Below are 15,391 nucleotides of genomic sequence, written 5' to 3'. Positions count from 1 at the left end.
AGAGTGGTGTGCTCTATGCTCTAGATAATTTCTAATTTGCACTGAAGCACATTTTCCGTACACACCATTGCCCTAGATTATTACAAATAATTTTCACTTGGACTATTAAGTAGCCTCCTTACTGGTTAATTCTTCTTTATTTTGAGCTAAATGGAAAAACTGAAATCCAAATCCATGCTGGTAACCATTCTAGTGTATGTTTTTTTGTCATTCTTCATGACTGTCTAGAATAGCTTTCTCTACTTTCTCTTGATTTCTCTGTCCCCAGTTAAAGTGCATTGTGTTTGGTCAACCTCAATTCCAAATGGTTATGCATTATAGCACCTCATAAATTACTATCCCTATTTTAATTCAAATTCCTGGTGTTAGGATACAGATTAGTCGAGTTCAGAACAAGTGCCCATCTTAGATTCACAGGTGTTAAGATGGGGCAGGACCACTGGGTACAAACCTCTTAACCAGGAGCCAAGATGGGAAGCAGTTTCTCTTAAAAAAGAAGACTGGTGGACACAAAGCATTGACTAAACATATATTGACTAAATATATGTTTATGGTCAATGCCACAGAAAGTAAATTATTTTTTATAGAAATATCTATTAATGTTCCCAGCCTTGTAATCTTTTTTTACATAAACTCTAATTTATTTATTTTTCATTTTTTTAGTTGAAGTTTAACACACAGTGTTGTATCAGTTTCAGGGGTACAATATAAGGATTCAACAATTCTGTACAGTACTCAGTGCTTATCATGATAAGTGTACTTTTTTTTTTTTTTTTTTTAATTATTTGACAGACAGAGGTCACAAGTAGGCAGAGAAGCATGCAGAGAGAGGAGGAAGCAGGCTCCTGGCTGAGCAGAGAGCCAGATGCGGGCCTCAATCCCAGGACCCCGGGATCATGACCTGAGCCGAAGGCAGAGGCTTTAACCCACTGAGCCACCTAGGTGCCCCGATAAGTGTACTCTTTATCTCCATCGCCCACCTGCCCCCCACCGACTCAACTTCCCTGTAGCAAACACCAGTTCGCTCTCTGTATTTAAGAATGTTTTTCTGGGGGCGCCTGGGTGGCTCAGTGGGTTAAAGCCTCTGCCTTCGGCTCGGGTCATGATTCCAGGGTCCTGGGATCGAGCCCCACATCGGGCTCTCTGCTCGGCAGGAGCCTGCTTCCCCCTCTTTCTCTCTGCCTGCCTCTCTGCCTCCTTGTGATCTCTGCCTGTCAAATAAATAAATAAAATCTTTAAAAAAAAAAAAAAGAATGTTTTTCTGTTTGTCTTTTTTTTTCTTTTTGTTCTTTTGTTTTGTTTCTTAAATTCCACATATGAGTGAAATCATATGTAATTCGTCTTTCTCTGACTGACTTATTTCACTTGGCATAATATCCTCTAGGTCCACCCACGTTGCTGCAAATGACAAGATCTTTTTTTTTTTTTTATGGTTTAGTAATATTTCTGTGTGTGTGTGTGTGTGTGTACACTACATAGCACTTTTTAATTTTTATTCACGGTTTAAAAAATTTCATCAAAGGTATCAATTCTAAGCTCAATTATACTTGAAATACATTCAGCTAAATTGTATTTGAAATACATTTTTATGAGAGCTAGAGAGGATAATTTCACTCATTTGAAAATTTGATTCTTACCTTTTTAGGTATGAAGTTATTATTCCATAATAACTCATTATGAAAGAAGGTAAGAACTTAGTATATTGTAATTTTTAAAGAAAAATCTGTCTGGTTTTTGACACGTCTCAAAATAAAAGGTCTTTGGGATGCCTAGGTGGCTCAATCAGTTAAAGCATCTGCCTTTGGCTCTGGTCATGACCCCAGAGACCTAGGATCAAGTCCCACATCTCAGGCTCCTTGCTCAGGAGGGAGCCTGTTTTCCCCTCTGCCTCCTGCCCCCCCCCCCCCCACTTCCTCTCTCTCTTTGATAAATAAATAAATAAAATCTTTTACAAAAAAAAAAAAAAATAGCTCTTCGTAAGTGTTGAACTTCATCTTCTGTCTATAATAAATGTTCCAGAACGCATGTAAGTGGAAATATTCTGTAAATCTCTGTTATCAGCCAGGAGACCCACTGAGTTGCACTCTTAAGAAAATAGCACAACTTTAGGTCCTACCCTAAGAAGATAGGGTCACCTCAGAGCCTAGCTAGTGGAAGGAAGTGCAGATTGTGTAAGGCCCACATTCAGAAATAAAAGAGAAGGAGGGAAGTCAAAGGAGGCTTCCACTGACTGACTGTTTTGCAAGAGAGTCGGGAATTATAGAACAGGGACCTTGGCAGTAAGAACTTTGTAACTCTTTGTAATCTTTGTAGGATGCTCCTGCTTGTTGCTTTAGTCACTCCTTTTGATGACCATTTAAAATCTAAGTTCTTTTACCATTGACTTTTCTTCTCCCATATTCAGTACCCTGAACTGATGAGTCAGTATATTTGGAAATAGACTGAAGTTTAATTTTGGATTTTAGTTAAACTCACAAGAAAGTAGTTATTTATGATGCTGTAATTTCCTACTCTAAACCAGTAAATCCTAGGCAGCATTTAGATTCCAAATCAGAATCTTAAGATGGAAAGTGTGATAGCGATGGTATCTTATAGCTGGTTGGCATTTTGTTTACATATTGTGTCCATGTCCTCACAGAAGCAGATACCAGGACAGGATCAAAAAAGCAAAAGATTTATTGGTGAGGAAAAGCCTGCTAAGGATAACAGAAGGGAGTGGGAGCAGGCAGAGAGCTCCTTCAAGAGGAGATGTAGAGCTCATCTTGAAGAGGGGACTAAAGAGGATAAAGATGGAGGGCTGGGCGCTCCTGTGGGGCTTGGTTGTGCCTCCGACTCTTGGTATTGGCTCAGGTCATGATCTCAGGGTCTTGGGATGGAGCCCCACCTTGGGCTCTCTGCTCAGCATAGAGACTGCTTCAGATTCTCTCTCCCTCTCCTTCCTCCCCTCCCCCTACTCCTGTGTGCTCTTTCTCTCTCTCTCTCTCTCCACGCGCTCTCTCTCTGTAAAATAAGTAAGTAAAAATAAAATCTTAAAAAAAAGAAAAGATGAAGGGCTGGGAAGGAGGAATCCCAATTTACAGCAGAGCTCTAAAAAAGCTATGTACCTATGTGGAGACATCCAGCCATTGTCTCCTGCAGATAAGTCCCATGTCCTATGGTAATGTTCCTGTTCCGGTACCACTGTCTGCTGGGATACCCCAGAAGAAGAAGAACACAGGGGAACACAGGAGTGATGATCTTTTTTATGGAGGGGAGCTGATGGTGAGCAGAGGATGGAGGGGTTGCAGATGGATCCACAGGGGCAGAGGCTGGCAGAGCTGAGGTCACAGATTCATGGTGGTTTAGGGGGCCAGAATCTGTCACTCTGAAATATGCCACTTTCCTCTGAGGATTATTTTGAGCTAAAGGTAAATATGACTCAAGAGAGGCAGAAAAAAGCCACTCTGGGGCTTCTTTTGTCTGACTAAAGCAGAAACTTCTGAAAAATAAGGAGTGCCACAAATCTCCTCTCCCATATTCATAAAACTTATGAATATAAATAAAACTAAAAGTCAGCATCCAGATGCATCTGCACAAAACCTTCCTCCACTGATTTCCCCTGTATATTAACCTTCTCACGACTTACCACCCTTAAGGGCCTAAAAACCTTTTTCTTTGTCTTGTCACTTTCTACAAACACATTGTTTTTTTTGATAAGATGCTATATAAGTCCAAGTTCTAGCCACCCCTTCGAGTTACTCTTCATTGGGGTTTCTCCTGCACTACATGCACCATGCGTGTTGATAAATTATTTGGTTTTCTCTTATCAATCTCTCTTTTGCAAGGCTCCATCCAGAGAATGTGGGAGATAGAAAAATAGAAATAACTTCTTCCTCCCTACAGTCACCAACAAATATATATGACATGTTTTGGAAAGGAAACAATATGTACTTTTAGTAAATTTGTCTCCCAATTTAGTGGACCTCTTTCAACTGATTTTGTACACACACATACTACATACACACTACACACACACACTACACAAACTTCAGGGCCCAAAAGTAAAACATAAACTTATCATTGAATCTGTATTTGGATTCATAAAGACCCAACATACTCAGAGTAAGAAAAAATTAAATGAAACAAGACTTGGACTTTGATGATGATTATGGGATGATGATGATAACAAACATAGTGCTCTGGGTGTTTTACATGCACTGGCTTATTTGGCCCTCACATTAATCCTTGTGAAATGGATAATATTTGTCACCATATTGCAGAAAGAGAGAGACAGAAGGTAGAGTGGCTTGCAGAGCATTATTACCACCAGTGGTACAATGTGTGATATGGTACATTAATTGGAACAAATTTCATAAGAGAAAAAGATGAAACCTGTTGCTCAGGGCTGGTAGCTTATTATGAATGTGGACATAAATGAAGGCTGCCAAGATGAGAACACCCGGAGGCTATCTATTCAGAGCTCACTTTAACAAGGGAGTTAGGTACCATCACTTGCTCTTGGCATGGTGGAAAACTGGCAGAGTGGGGAGTAGGAAAGCTTTACAGTGGTATGTTTTGATCAGAAACTGTTGGCGTGGCAAAGCTGGAGGTGGACTAACTAGAAGCAGGACATCTTATAAAATTGGTTTGGAGAGAATATTTGGCTTTCTCTGGTTGGTCCTGAGTTTGAGGCAAAAAAATAGGGAAGTTGTCAGTCATGGACCAAGTCCTGACCATTCTGGGCAGATTGCTGTAGAAGTTGTGGTTTAGCTTCTCCAGCTGGGTGCTATAGAGCTGATGGGTCAGAATCCCAATGTTGTATTTTATCAGTTTGTATAGTCTCTTAAGAGGAAAAAGATGTCACCCAATTTATCTTAGTTCTGCTAATAGTAGTGTGCTTCTGTTTAATGGTAATGATGACAAAATGTTATTTAGGTTATTATTCCATATATGTACAGCATGAGGTTTCTTGTAGTAAAAAGTGAAATAAATAGTATGAAAGATAACTTTTTTTCACAAGGGAAGGTTAATTCTAAGAGAAATGAAAAGGTTAGTACCTCTACTAGCTCCTATATTATTTTCACCTGAGAAAGTTCATTTCAAAATATGTAGTTGAGATAGACTTAGAATTTTCTCTAAAAACCATTCTCCACTACTCTCATTTTAGCTGCTTATATGGTCATGCTAAGTGAAGACAGTATTTCCCATCCTCCATTGCAGCCAGGGGTGGCCATGTAAGTGAGCAATGAGTGCAGTTTTTCATGCTTCACTTACAAAAGAGAGAAGTAAACTTCTGTCTTGTGTAAGCCACTGTTATTTTGAGACCATGTTATACTCCACTAATCTATACTCAATAATACAATGTTTAATTTTTCTCTTGTGTACAATTCTGGCCTTGAAACTGTGGGGTTTTTTGAAACTGTGATTTTTTTTTAACTAATTGAGATCAAGCAGAAAAATGTTACTTAGAGATAAATACTAAAAAATGAGTTTTCTCCATGGAGCTGGTACCCTTTAATGGAAAACAAAAGGTACTTTTCAAGTCCAAAATTCTTTTATAAATTTGTATATAAATATGTGCATGTCACCTGTCCAGAGAAAAGGGTAAATGGTGAAAATACTTCAGAATTATAAGTTTCATACAGTCCCAGGGTGAGACAGAGATCTTAAGTATATTGAAATAAAATTTTATTAAGATGCTATATCAAAATATTACATTATTTACTTTCTATGTCAGATATGATTTTGTGTAAGTAAGGATTACTTTCGTAGGCAGAGAGAAACAGGAGCTAAGCACATGGCTGGAAACCTCCAACCACCAAATTTTTAAATATCGCTTTAAAAAAAGAAAAAGAAAAAGGGGCACCTGGGTGGCTCACTGGGTTAAGCCTCTGCCTTCGGCTCAGGTCATGATCCCAGGGTCCTGGGATCGAGCTCCACATCAGGCTCTCTGCTCCGCAGGGAGTTTGCTTCCTCCTCTCTCTCTCTCTTTGCCTGCCTCCCTGCCTCTCTGCCTACTTGTGATATCTGTCTGCCAAGTAAATAAATAAAATCTTTAAAAATAAATAAAAGAAAAGGAAAAAAAAAAAAAAGCCTGTGAGCTTGCCCTGAGTCTGTGGCTTCTGTGGTTGCAGGGAAGGGGAAGACTGATGGGTTAGAATTTGGGGCTGTCCCCTGACACCTCTTCAGTAAAAGACAGAAGGATATTAAATGACTACTACTGAAGATGAAAAACCTTTTCTCAGTTCCTCAGCAAGCTGTTAGGAGCTCTCTTGTTGGCAGAAGAATGGGCCTCTGGAGCAAGCACATGCTGCCCCACTGGGAAGCAGAAGTCTAATAAGGCTGAATAGTCCACGGCCCCAGCTCCACAGATTTAGAAAGAACTGATGAGGGGTGCCTGAGTGGCTCAGTCAGTTAAACATCCAGTTCTTGGTTTTAGCTCAGGTCATGAAGTCAGGGTCATGAGATCAAGTCCTGCATCAGGCTCTGCTCAGAGCCTAGAGTCTGCTTGAGATTCTCTCTCCCTCTCCCTCTGCCCCTCCTGCTCGTGCTCTCTCTGAAATAAATTAATAAATAAATCTTAAAAAAAAAAACTGATGAAGGAGAATCTGTGTTCTTAGTACTGTGATAAGGAAAAAATTCAAGCACAAGTATAAGGAGGGGAAAAATATAGGTTCAAAAGAGAAATTCTCAAAACCAAGCATATCCCCAAGGACATGTTGACTCTGCTCCAAGGAAGATATTAAGAAAGAGACTAAATATTCCAATTAGAAAAAAAAAGAGCATCAGGCTGGATAAAACTACAAAATTAGTCTATATGTTACTTGTAAGAGATAAACCTTAAATATAAGGGTACTCAAAAGTTGAAAATGAAGAGAAAAAGATAGTTCTTGCAAATATTGACCAAAAGAAAACTGGTATCATTATAATAACAAGAAGCATTACTAGAAATAAAAAGGAACACTTCATAATGATAAGAGGGTCAATTTACCAGGAAAATATAAAAATTCTAAGTTGATACGTATCTAATAACAAAGCCTCAAAATATAAGGACCAAAAATTTACAGAATTATAAGGAGAACTAGGAAAATCTGCAATCAAGTGGGATATTTCACATTATTTTCTTAGAAACTGATAGAACAAGCAATTAGAAAAATATCAGTATGGAGCACCTGGGTGGCTCAGTTGGTTGAGTGACTGCCTTCTGGCTCAGGTCATGATCCTGAAGTCCTGGGATAGAGTCCCGTATCAGGCTCCATGCTTGGCAGGGAGTCTGCATCTCCCTTTGGCCCTCCCCCTTCTCATGCTCTCTCTTTCTCTCACTCTCTGTCTCTCTCAAATAAATAAATAAAATCTTAAAAAAAAAAGCAGTACAGATATGTAAGTGAATATGATTAACAAACTTGACCTAATTAATATATGAAGAAAATGGCATCTACCAACTGCAGATACTCATTCTTTTCGAGAGCCATGAACATTTACTAAATTTAAAACTATGCTGAGTCATTAAGCAAATGTTAACAAATCTTTTTCTTTTTTCAACTAATTGAAACGAGGCCATTTTTTCCAATCATAGGAAATTGAGCTAGAAATCAGTAGCTAAGAAGTTACTATATATTTCTCATGTTTGGAAATTAATCAATACAACTGTGAAGAAATCAAAATGGAAATTAGAAAATATTTCAAACTAAATGATAATAAAAATATGACATGGGATATAGCTAAAGCTAAAATCAAAAACCTAAGCATTCACTTCTATAAGTTATGAAAGGAACAACAAACTCAACTAAAAGGAAGGGTATTATGAAGATAATATTAGGAATTAATGAAAGAGAAAAGAGTTGTTCAGTACATGTCAGCACTACTAGAAGTTGGTTCCTTGAAGATTAATAAAATAGATAAATCCTCAGGATGCCTGGGTGGCTCAGTCAGTTAAGTCTGCCTTCAGCTCAGGTCATGATCCCAGAGTCCTGGGTTCGAGCCTTTATCAGACTCCCTGCTCAGCGGGAAGTCTGCTTCTCCCCCTGCCTCTCCACTTGCTTATGCTCTTTCTCTCTCTCTCTCTCTCTGACAAATGAATAAGTAAAATCTTTTAAAAAAAATAGTTACATCCTTGAAAAGGTCAATCTAGAAAAGAAAAGAAGCACAAATAAAATGTCAGGAATGAAAAAAGAACATCACTACAGAGCCACATGGCATTAAAATGATTAAAGCATATTATGAACATTTGACAATAAATTTGAAATTTTATTTGAAATGGACAAATTCTTGAAAAAATATGAAATCCAAAACCAACAAAAGGAGAAATAGAAGTAGAAATGTTGAATAAGTTTATGTCTATGTGAAGTCTCCCCACTCCTACTGAAGTCTACTTGGACTCTGGATTCCAACTATAGCCATTTCAAGGAAGTTGTTCTGTTCCTACAGTTATTCTTCCTTTTCCCAATATCATAGATATCTTTCCCCTTGTTTGCTGGACCATTGCTATCAGCATGCAAACATGGGCTCATGTTAACAATTTTATCCTTTAGTCTTTTGTTTTACAGTGAGCACTTCTTTTTTTTTTTTTTTTAAGATTTCATTTTTAAGTAATTAAGTCCCAACATGGGGCTCAAACTCACAATCACAAGATTAAGAGTCCCATGTTCTACCAGCTGAGCCAGCCACGTGCCCTTATGCCTAGCACTTCATGAGTTCTATTGAAGCTATAAAAGCTCTCTGATACAGCATAGTCATTTTTCACCTGAGCAAATTAAGATTAATTTTCTAAAGTTATATGGGAAGTTACTGATCCACTCATCCTTTCACCTTTTGGATTCCAAGTCTAGTGCTCTTCTCAAGTGCACTATTATTTCCCTCCTCAAATATATTAATATAGATTTTTTAAAACTTCATTGGCAAATCACTAAAATTCTCCTATACTGTCACCAACATGAGCTGTGTTTATTTTTTGATATTATTTAGTACAGTAAAAATGATTCATGTTCTACTAAGTATCAGGTCTGACTTTATGGGGTTTGGGAATCACAAGGAAAATCTCATTGCGTAACTATAGAACAAGGGTAACGATAGTACAATACCACAGCTAGGATCTTGACATTGATATAGTCAGGGTATAGAAGGTTTCCAACACCACAGAGTCATCTGGTGTCTTTTTATATCCACACCCACTCTGTCCTACCCACCCCCCCAACCTTACTGATGCTCTGGCAACCATGAATCTCTTCATTTCTGTACTTTGTTATTTTAAGAATGTTGTACTAAATGGAATCATACAGTATTTGGGGCTGAGTTATTTCACTCAGCGTAATTCTCTGGAGATTCATCCAGGTTGTTATATGTACCCATAATTTGCTTTTTGTTTGTTTGTTTTCTTTGGGTAAATATCCAGTAATGGAATGACTAGATCATAGGGTAGTTCTATCTTTAAGTCCTTGAGGAAGCTCCATACTGTTTTCTGCAGTATCTGTATCAGTTTACATTCCCACCAACAGTGCATGAGGGTTTTTTTTCTCTCCACATCCTCACCAACACTTGTTTTTACGTTTTTATCTTCACCATTGTGAGGTGATATCTCAATGTGGTTTTAAGTTACATTTCCCTGATAATGACATTGAGCATCTTTTCATCAGTCCATTGGCTAGCTGTATTAAAAAAAAATGTCTGGTCAGGGGCACCTGGGTGGCTCAGTGGATTGAAGCCTCTACCTTCAGCTTGGGTCATGATCTCAGGGTCCTAGGATCAAGTCCCGCATCAGTCTCTCTGCTCAGCAGGAAACCTGCTTCCCCCTCTCTCTGCCTGCTTCTCTGCCTATTTGTGATCTTTCTCTTTCTCTGTCAAATAAATAAATAAAGTCTTTAAAAAAAAAAAAGTCTGGTCAAGTCCTCTGTCCATTTTTAATCAGATTATTAGGTGTTTTTTTTTTTTTTTGAGTTGTGTAAGTTCTCTATGTGTTTTGGTTATTACCCTTTGTCTGATATATCATTTGCAAATACATGCTCCCATCCAGTCAATCGTCTTTCTATTTTACTGATGGTTTCCTTTGCTATGCAAAAGGTTTTCATTTTGTTATAGTTCCAGTAGTTTAATTTTGCTTTTGTTTCCCTTGCCTGAGGCAACATATCTAGAAAAACGTTTCTACAGCTGATGTCAAAGAGATTACTGCCCTTATGTTCTCATCTAGGATTTTTATGGCTTCATGTCTCACATTTAGGTCTTTAATCCCTTTTGAGTTTATTTTTGTGTATGGTGTAAGAAAGTGGTCCCGTTTTTCCCAGCGCCGTTTATGAAGAGACCATCTTTCCCCATTGTATATTCTTGCCTTCTTTGTCATACGTTAATTGATCATTTAAGCCTAGGTTAATTTTTGGGCTCTCTATTCTGTCCTGTTAATCTGTGTGTCTACATTTGTACCAATGCCACACTGTTTTGAGTACTACAGTTTGGTAGTAATTTGCTCTTTATTGCTAAGAACTCTCCTAATTATTTTGACATTGTAGGAGCAGTGACAATTATCAATAGGTGTCACACTTGAAGGAATCAGACAGCAGTGATTTAACGATACCATTTTTAACTTCTGTTTCATATAAGTCTGAAAAGCAGTGTTGAAAAGTCATTTAGATTAAATTGAGATCACCTCAGTAGTGGAGATGCACAACAGCAATGGAATCCCCTTGGTAACAGTTGGTTTATAATACTCCATTACAGGGCGTCTGGGTGGCTCAGTGGGTTAAGCCTCTGCCTTCAGCTCAGGTCATGGTCTCAGGGTCCTGGGATCGAGTCCCACATCAGGCTCTCTGCTCAGCTGGGAGCCTGCTTCCCCCTCTCTCGCTCTGTCAGCTGCTCTGCCTACTTGTGATCTCTCTCACTCTCTGTCAAATAAATAAATAAAATCTTTAGAAAAAAATAATACTCCATATACATTTTCAAAGTGGTAAATTTTAGAAAACACAGTTTTTATTTGATATAATTGTCTCATAATCTTGAAAGCCCTCATAACCATAACAATTACCAAACACCCAGGCTCACTGGAAAGTCTTGCAGTAGCAATGATGACATGGAGTGTTCTGCTGTTCTGCTGAGGAGATACATTGACTGTTGTGTGTTCTAATCCCTTGGAGATTGTCTGCTTGCTTTTTTAAAAAATTCTTTATTTAAACTCAGTTTAGTTAACATATCCTGTATTATTAGTTTCGGGGTAAAATTTAGTAATTCATCAGTTGCAGATAACACCCAGTGCCCATTACGTCAGGTGTTCCACTTCATGCCCATCACCTAATTATCACATCCTCCTTCCCCACCTCCACTCCAGTGACCTTCAGTTTGTTTCCTATAGTTAAGAGCCTCTATGGTTTGCTTCCCTCTCTATTTTCATCCTATTTTACTTTTCCTTCCCTTCCCCTACGGTCATCTATGCTGTTTCTTAAATTCCACACATGAGTGAAATCATATGGTATTTATCTTTCTCTGACTGACTTATTTCACTTAGCCTAGTACACTCTAGCTCCATCCCTGTCATTGCAAATGGCAAGAGTTCATTCTTTTTTGATGGCCGAGTAATATTCTACTGTATATTTATACTATATCTTCTTTATCCATTCAACTGTCAATGGACATCTGGGCTCTTTCCATAGTTTGCCTGAGAATTGTATCCTGGAATTCTCTGGCTGCCTCAGATGCATATTTGGGGGCATTTCTTCTGTTTCTCTATGTCGTCTAAATCCCAGCCTCTAGACCAGGGTTTGGATAGGCATAGAATTCTTAGGACAGGAACAGCCTAGAGTCCTTTCCAGGAAGGGTTGAATAGCCCTAGACAGCCAGAAAAGCCAGGGACATCTGGCACTGTATTGAAGTAGAGGAAGAGAGAGGGACAAAAGCATTTGGAGACATAAAAGAGAACGAGGGTAGAGAGTAAATATATACTTGTCTTCTATTGCTACATAAAGAAACTACCACAAATTTATGGGCTTAAAACAGCATGTATTTATTGTCTCACAATTTTCATAAGTCAGGATTGTCAACAAAAATGAACAAACCTTTTGAAAAATTTTAAAGAGAAAGGGAAAGAGTTTTATTCAAGCCCAAGTCAGGATAGCTGTCCGGGTTACGCAACCATCACAAAGAAGAGAGCACTCCAAGGAAGGGACATTTGGTTCAGGCTTATATGTTTTTCCATATAAAGAGTTACAAATTATCATGATGAAGGACATTCCAGAAAGTTACAGACTTTCTCTTATGTTTTTAGTTATACAAGGCAGTATGACCTTAATCTGATGGGAACCATGGGAAACATATCTTTATATTCAGAATGTTCTTTTTTGGTTATTATGTATTTATTTTTTTAACAAGGCAGATAAACAATGTGTGCGTGGGGCAGAAATAGAGCCGATGTTTTGAGGTTTTGCTGAGTCATTTTGACCTTGGTAAATGTTAAAGCATAGCTTCCCTGGGAGCCCAGGAGCAGGGCCCACAAATATTAAAAGTTGAAAATTTCCTTTAGCATTTTCCCCTTTTGATCAATAATCTTTCCTCAGAAAGCATGAATGATCAACTTTATGTTTCATGCCAAGGTGACCTGCTTGTCTGCCCTGGGTCCATTAAGCTCTCTTTGCTAGATATGAATATATATATGTATATTTTACCTAAGGGTTCTCTTATCATAAGGTAAATGGTGGGAAGCTTAAAGGTGATATATGTTCTGCCGAGCAGAGAGCCCCATGCAGGGCTCTATCCCAGGACCCTGAGATCATGACCTGAGCAGAAGGCAGGCTCCCCTGGCAAAGCATTTTTAACAAAACACATGGATAGCAAAAGAATTCAAGTAAGTACAATTTGAAGGAATCAATGCAACATTGGAATAGACTTGAATAGACAGGAGAAAAAAAAAATCTGAAGAATCCGTTATATACATCTTGATAAAGCGGTAGGGAAATTTATGATTATTTATGAGGAAAGATGGAACATATGCACCGAGCAAACACATACGTAAAATATATCCCCATGTTTACCTTGGGGTTGAGACTTTACACCAGAGCAGGAGAAAATTCAGTCCCTGATGTCAGGAGGTTACCTTAGGACAAGGAGAAGGGGCTGTGGACATACTCCAAAAGCTGGTATGACCAGGATGGGGTCTTAGGCTTGTCTCTGGAAAGGAATTGAGGGCCTTGCTTGTTGCTAGGTTGGAACCTGGAGTCCAGGCTTCTGCAGAGACAGCTAATGAGTTTGTTAGTGGAGTCTGAAAAGACACAATAGCTGATTGGGAGAGACAGTTCTCTGAAAAACAAGCTCTAGACTTTCTGCTAATTTAATCTCATTAACCCTATAGGGCACCGTTTCAACCCCTCCCCCCATCCCCTGAGGTATGGTCATTTTTCAGTCTTGAAGAATCGGAATGATGACCTCTCTGGCTACTTCTTTATCTCCTCAGATAAGCAAGTTTTGAGTGAAGAACATTTTTTGTAAATCTTATGTGTAATGTGCCTATATGCCAAATTAGTTAAAAAGAAGACTGCATTTAGAATCTGAATTTCTGGGAAGTCGATTAAAATATAAAAATAAAAATGAAATCAAATTACAAATATAAACACAAATACATAAGCACCCTTATATATAGGGGCCCATGGCCAAGTTGGTTAAGCCTCCAACTCTTGATTTGGGCTCAGGTCATGATCTCAAGATCGTAAGATGGAGCACTGTGTTGGGTTCTGTACTGGGCGTGGAGCCTACTTAACATTCTCTCTCTCCCTCGGCCCCTCTCCCCTCTCTCCCTCCCTCTTCCTCAATATATATTTCATGGCATATGCCTAAATAGGACCACAGATCATTATAAAACTTAAGAATTAATTATCTGTTTAACCAAGGTAGCCATAAGAGATTCTATAAAAGGATATACAGTTGTTAACAAAACTTAGCTCCTTTAATATTAGAAGTTTTAGTTTTCTTATGTAATTAGAGACCTGATAAAAACAAATATAGAAATTTTGTTTTTCTGGGCAGATGGGGAAAAAAAACTTTGTTTGTAATTTCTTTTCTTTTTTTAAGATTTTATTTATTTATTTGACAGAGAGAGATCACAAGTAGGCAGAGAGGCAGGCAGAGAGAGAGGAAGGGAAGCAGGCTCACCACTGAGCAGAGAGCCGGATGTGGGGCTCAATCCCAGGACCCTGGGATCATGACCTGAGTTGAAGGCAGAGGCTTTAATCCACTGAGCCACTCAGGTGCCCCGGTAATTTCTTTTCAAGAGCAGATGAACAATCCAAAAAAATATTATCTTTCTAACGGGTAAAAAAGCCAAATCTCAAACCTGTGTACTTTTATTTTTTTTAAAGATTTTATTTTTAAGTAATCTTTACCAGTGGGGCGCAAACTCAATCCTGAGATCCAGTCGTATGCTCCACCAATCTGAGCCAGCCAGGTGCCCCGATGCCAGCGTACTTTTAAAACTCTTTTATTCCAATCTTAGTCCTGACTGTGCATAAAATTCTTTTCCAAAGATTCCCCTTCACAAACTTTCTACAACCTTTTTTTTTTTTTTTAAAATACTGACTTTGTCCTAAGTTTTCACTTCCTAAATAAACAGTCTTATTTCAGGACAAAATTACTTTCTTCTCTCTTAACAAAAAATGTATTCCCATTCTTTACACCTTTCTTACATGTCTACTTTCCTACATACAGAGTTGTTTTCCTTATCATTTTCCAGCAGTCTTAATTACATTTAGCGGAATTTTAACTCTTACAAACCTGTCTCCAGCGAAAAGTGATAGTAACCAAATGTACCATTTTGGACCAGAATTCCTTACATTGGCAAATTTATGAATATATTCCATCATTTTTTAGAAGCCTGTTTTTTTAATAGTGCAATTTTTAAGAAAGCATAAAATATGTTAACTAACAGACCCAAATATCTTTAGTTTTTCTGATGCAAGATAGAAAAATCTTATGGTTTGGTAATTAATGTTTCAGTGTTTAATCTTATTTCAAAAAGACTTAGATATTCAATGAATTCAACCCAATTTATCATTTAATTTAGCAAAACTTCAAAATTTGGGGTTACTAAAGATTTTGAAAGCTATTTTAAAGTTTATCAGTAAAGCTTTTTATTTATATAACCTATTGGCTCTTAACAATTACTCATGAAAACTTATTGAGACAGACAAAAATCAACCATCCTTTTAAGTCATTTTTTCTTGACAAATTACAATGGAGATAACACAAGCTTCTTTGGCTTGAATAAACGTTGGTAGTATAAAAGTTTTACATTTAATGAGGGTAAGTCCAAAGACATGTCTATTTTATTTTTTTAGAGACATGTCTGTTTTAATTGAACAAACAACCTCGGGTTCACTTCGGTACTGAAAACGCTGCACCGTGCCCACTAAGTCATTCTGTAACCCACCACCAGTTTTTCCTGGGG

This window comes from Mustela nigripes, chromosome 1, assembly GCF_022355385.1.
Source record: "Mustela nigripes isolate SB6536 chromosome 1, MUSNIG.SB6536, whole genome shotgun sequence".
NCBI lineage: Eukaryota > Metazoa > Chordata > Mammalia > Carnivora > Mustelidae > Mustela > Mustela nigripes.
The sequence above is the reverse complement of the archived record's forward strand: the minus strand, read 5'-3'. Positions refer to the sequence as shown.